This window comes from Bubalus bubalis, chromosome 12 (assembly GCF_019923935.1).
Source record: "Bubalus bubalis isolate 160015118507 breed Murrah chromosome 12, NDDB_SH_1, whole genome shotgun sequence".
NCBI lineage: Eukaryota > Metazoa > Chordata > Mammalia > Artiodactyla > Bovidae > Bubalus > Bubalus bubalis.
The window spans coordinates 82,718,009-82,723,488 of NC_059168.1; the positions used below are offsets into that span (position 1 = coordinate 82,718,009).

Consider the following 5,480-nt stretch of genomic DNA (forward strand, 5'->3'; position numbering starts at 1 on the left):
TATCCTTAAGGACATCACAGTCTAGTGATAAAGCACAGTCTACTAGATAAAGCACTTGCCCTGTGACTTGATGCATCATTTCCTAAGTGCTATGAGTTCCCAGGGGTTTTCCCAGAATTAATGCCCTGAGAGAGCCCTCAACATGTAGCTCCCTCACACCAAGGCTCTTAAAAGAGGGAAAACTCAGCTTTTGAAAAACTCTCCTCAGGCACAGCTCCAAATTTCAGTCTAGAGTCCAGAGTCTTGTTTTAATGGCTTTGGCTAAATTCATGTTCAGTATTTGATTTCAAGCTTGTGGTATTAATATTTTGTGCATAGGGTCTATTCTCTGGTGATTTTAATATTTCATTTATCGACTGATTTAACTTTTAATGGTATCCGAAGCCATCTCATTAGATTACAGTGCTGAAGGAGTGCCTCTGTAATAGCTATCCCGTTGTTGGACTAAATTCAATCTGGACAGATGTAGCCCAAGGCAAAAGGCAATCATGATCTAGGAAATATTTTGCCATCCTAGGTTCCAAACAAGTCTTAGCCTTCTCTGTGTGTGCAACTTGGACATGAAGATACTTCTCTGAAAATCTTGGGGACCAAGGCAGAAATATGATCTAGACATGGCCAATGGCCATTGACATGTTAAACTATGCGTGTGTGCTGTGCCCCTATCACAGCCATATTTGGGGAGTTCTTAGAGCATTGTGGCTGTACCTGATTAATCTCTGAATCCCACTGCCTTGCAAAGTTTTTAATACAAGGTTGGGCTTCCCAGATGACTCAGCAGTAAAGAATCCACCTGCCAATGTAGGAGACATAGGAAACATGGGTTTGGTCCCTAGGTCGGGAAGATCCCCTGGAGGAGGAAATTGCAACCCACTCCAGTATTCTTGCCTGGAAATCCCGTGGACAGAGGAGCCTGGTGGGTTAGAGTCTATGGGGTCACAAAGAGTTAGACGGGACAGCACTGAGCACGCGCAAGAGATTTATTAAAAATTTGAGCTAAATGGGACCTGCATTTTTGTTTCCAGGCACCAGAGAGTTTTGTCCTTAGTCCTGAACTGTTTGCTAGTTTTTAAGCAATGTTTTTGATGAAACCATAAAGGATATTTTCTGATTCTTTAATGGTAGTAAGCTGGGAGAGGCCATAAAAACACCGGGTGAAAGAATGAATACAACAGCAAAAAGGTGTTACTATGCTGATATCGTCATTCTAATAAAAAAAGTAGCAGACAAATGATCTTGTAATGCTGTTTGCGCCTAGAAAACAAAGACTGTCTTTTATTTATGTAAAAGATACAGAAGAATGCTGAATACAGGTTAGATGGACAATTAATGATTCCTGAAAGAATACCTAATTCCAAGTCCTACATTCCATCTGAAAGTCAGTTTCTCACAAGTACACTATGGGGGAGATAAGAAAGGCATGACTTCACTGTTGCATGAAAGGAAAACGTTTAAACTCTAGTTGCTAATCATTTTCATAACCGAGTCCCTTGGAAAGCAAGGAGATCAAACCAGTCAATATTTAGGGAAATCAACCCTGAATATTCTTTGGAACGACTGATGCTGAAGCTGAAACTCCTATACTTTGGCCACTTTTGCGAACAGCTGACTCATTGGAAAAGACCCTGATGCTTGGAAAAATTGAGGGCAGAAGAAGAGGAGGGGCAACAGAGGATAAGAAGGCAGGATGGCATCACTGATTCACTGGACATGAACTTGGGCAAACTCCGGGAGATGATGAGGGACAGAGAAGCTTTGTGTGCTGTAATCCATAGGGTCGTGAAGAGCTGCAACCGGCTTGTCGACTGAGCAACAACAGCAACAATATTGATGTGGGCTGTAATAACCATGGGCTATATTGGTTCCCAAAACAGCTAACTCAAGTCTCCTATTGTGATGCTGGGCTTGGATTGCATGTCTTACCTTGAGTGATAAGATAGCTCGCTTGACACCTAAGACTCTCCTCCCTTACAGCAGCAGTGACATGTGCTGTGGACTAGGTAGTTGAAGGGAAGCGGAACCCACCTGCAAGCCAGGGCTTTGAGACAGCGTTGTGGAAGGGACCTTTGGACTGGGTCTTGAAGGGCAGGTCACTATATCTCGAAAGAGGATGAGAAGAGGCCCATAAAGTCATGCAGAGGCATCTCTGCCCTAATGAGTCCCTTGCTCAGGAATGGCTTGTACACTCAGAGGCCCTCAGATGAGTCACTGAAGAGTGAGGTTCACTCCCCTGGAACCCATATCTGCTTCCACACACTCTCATCTTGCAGGAAAATGAGTTTCTATAGGATCCTGCTATATAGAAAGGGCAACACCCTCTGATTTGCTTTAGGTTCATCCCTATCTAATTCTGAAGGAATACTCAGATTGAATAAAGAAATTTGTGTTTATCCATCCATGATTTATTAGCAGACATGATTTAGGTACCAGTTTTGCTTAAAGGCTCACCCCTTCAATAGACCCACACTTGCCCCTGCCCTACTGCACATTCAAATGGGATGAAAATCCTAACTTTTTTTCCATGTGTATATTTAAAAATATACATATATGTATTACTATATATTATATATGTATTATTAAACGTATATATACTTATGTACTACTATACTATATCTTAAATGTGTGTGTGTGCTCAGTTGCATTTGACTCTTTGTGACCCCATGGACTGTAGCCTACCAGACTCCTCTGTCTATGGGATTCTCTAGGCAAGAATACTGGAGTGGGTTGCCATTTCCTATTCCAGGGGATCATCCCAACCCAGGGATCAAATCTGTGTCTCCTGTATCTCCTACATTGCAGGTAGATTCTTTACTGCTGAGCTGGTGGCTCAGATGATAAAGAATCTGTCTTCAATGCAGGAGACACAGGAGACCTGGGTTCCATCTTAGGGCCAGGAGAATCTCTTGGAAAAGGGAATGGCTACCCATTCCAGTATTCTTGTCTGAAGAACTCCATGAACAGAAGAGCCTGGTGGGCTACAGTCCACAGGGGTTACAAAGAGTCAGACACAACTGAGCAACTAATATTATCATTATTATTATATGTAATATAAACATAAAAGCTATTTATATATGCATTATTTCATGTAATAGGCACAAAAATAGAAAATTTAAAGGTTTGAGAGCAATATGACATTTTCTATTCCAGGAAATCTTCCCAACCCAGGGATCGAACCCAGGTCTCCCTCATTGCAGGTGGATATTTTACCAGCTGAGCCACCAGGGAATCCCAAGAATACTGGAGTGGGTAGCCTATCCCTTCTCCAGTGGATCGTCCCAACCCAGGAATCGAACTGGGGTCTCTTACATTGCAGGAGAATTCTTTACCAGCTGAGTTACCAGAGAAGCCATAGAAAATTGAAAGGTTTGTAGGCAATATGACATAGATAATAATACTATAAATTATGTTGCAAAAGTCCTTTTTTGCTACCACTTTTTTTGCTGCCACTGTAATTAGTGATAATATTTTAAAGTACATATTAAGATAGGATATACTTTATTATTTTTGAAATTGTAACACTAGATGATAAAGCAAGGTACTGAAGTTAGAGGTTCATTGTGAAAAAATACTTAATTTTAATGGCTGTCAGGGTTAAAAAAAGAATTCTCACAAAGAAGTGTCAATCCAAATGGAAGAGCACATTGGTGGCTTTGTTTATTAAATTATGATTCTTGTTTTTCAACGTCATCCACCAATTATACAGAGGTTTTTGTTGAAATTGGGCTAGTAAATTTCCATCTTCCTGATGTCAGGCAGTTCATCTCACAAACTAATTGGAATATATTTCATTTTTATATTTTTAAACAAGTGGGTCCCAAACCTATTGAAACTTCATTTGAAAGATTTTAAGCAGGCTAGAGACTTCTGTTTTATGTGTGCATACATAAATGTTATTATAGTTGATAACCAAGTGTGTTGGGAGGAAGCACGTAGTGATGAAAATGCTTTCAGAAAGGCTCTTCTGCACCTGGATTTCTTTGGAAAAGCATTACTTCATCACTCACTCTTGACCTTAAAGGGTCAAATGAAGTGTGTTTGTTTTTCAGAAACTATCTGTGGCACACTCCTGAGAGCCACTTATCATCACAGGAAAGGTCACCAAATTTGATGCCCTGTCTCTTCGTAAATGAAAGCTGCATAACCCATCTTCTAGTTTGTTCAGTTACTATTTCAAAAGGAAGATCGTGGTCGTACCTCATATTATTAGTATGAAGTTCTGTGAAAATCCTAGTCTTCAAATATCCTTTTCCGTGTATATTTAATGATATCAATGGTATTCTGTGAACAGTATGCACTTCTAGCTTGTGTTTCTTTGCTGGGATAACCTGAGTGATGCTGTGAAGGCGTTTCATGTGTGACCCTATCTCTGTCACCCCATTCTGGAATCTCTTCCGGTTTTAGTGACTGTGTTTCTGCAGTGTTCCTATAAAACACAGTTTCTGTTACAGATTTAATTGTTGAGACTGTATCTTCTTTAATAACTTCCATGTATCCTACAAAGTGAGCTTCCCAGATGTCACTAGTGGTAGAGAACCTGCCTGCCAATGCCGGAGATATAAGAGATGTGGGTTCAATCCCTGGGTGGGGAAGATCCACTGGAGGAGGTCATAGCAACCCGCTCTGGTATTCTTGTCTGGAGAATACCATGGACGGATGGGCCTCGCGGGCTACAGTCCATGGGGTGCAAAAGAGCTGGACATGACTTAGTGACTAAGCACACACACACGGCTGAATCTAGCCTGTCTTCTGTTTTTGTCAATAAAGCTTTATTGAAACACAGCTTTACTCATTCTTTTATGTATTGTTTATGGCTGCTTTTGCTCTATAAAAACAGAGTTAGGTGGTTGTGACAGAAACACTGTGGTCCACAGAGTCTGAAATAGTTACTATTTTATACACTTTACAGAAAAAGTTTTCTGACCCTTGTTATATGGTATCACTGTTTGCTCTTGTTCAGTTCAGTTGCTCAGTCGTGTCAGACGCTTTGCGATCCCATGGACTGCAGCACACCAGGCCTCCCCGTCCATCACCAACTCCTGGGGTTTACTCAAACTCATGTCCATTGAGTTTGGTGATGCCATCCAACCATCTCATCCTCTGTAGTTCCCTTCTCCTCCCGCCTTGATCTTTCCCAGCATCATGGTCTTTTCAAATGATTCAGCTCTTCACATCAAGTGGCCAAAGTATTGAAGTTTCAGCTTCAACATCAGTCCTTCCAATGACTAGTCAGGACTGATCTCCTTTAGGAGTTTACTCTTCTTTATGCTATAAACTTGAACAGAATTCCCTCTCAGCCTCCACTGTGGCCTGAAGGCTCTGTGCGCTGACCCATCCCTCAGGGCCCTGACCAGTATTATGCATGCAGTGTCCTCTTTCACTTCTCTGCCCATCAGCCATCCTCTGATGAGAGCATTTTTCAGGGTAGGCAGGAAGTGCCAGAGAATTCACAAGCCCCTCCCAGCGGCCTTCAACCAGTGATG

General features: G+C 41.6%; 1 long non-coding RNA gene across 1 annotated transcript; it reads left to right on the forward strand.

The window, feature by feature from the left end:
- The first annotated feature begins 3,220 nt into the window (after positions 1 to 3,220).
- LOC123328615 lies at positions 3,221 to 4,779 on the forward strand. The gene is made up of 2 exons (XR_006543548.2): positions 3,221 to 3,363; positions 4,047 to 4,779. It is a non-coding gene; the product is annotated as an uncharacterized LOC123328615 (long non-coding RNA).
- Positions 4,780 to 5,480: the final 701 nt, after the last annotated feature.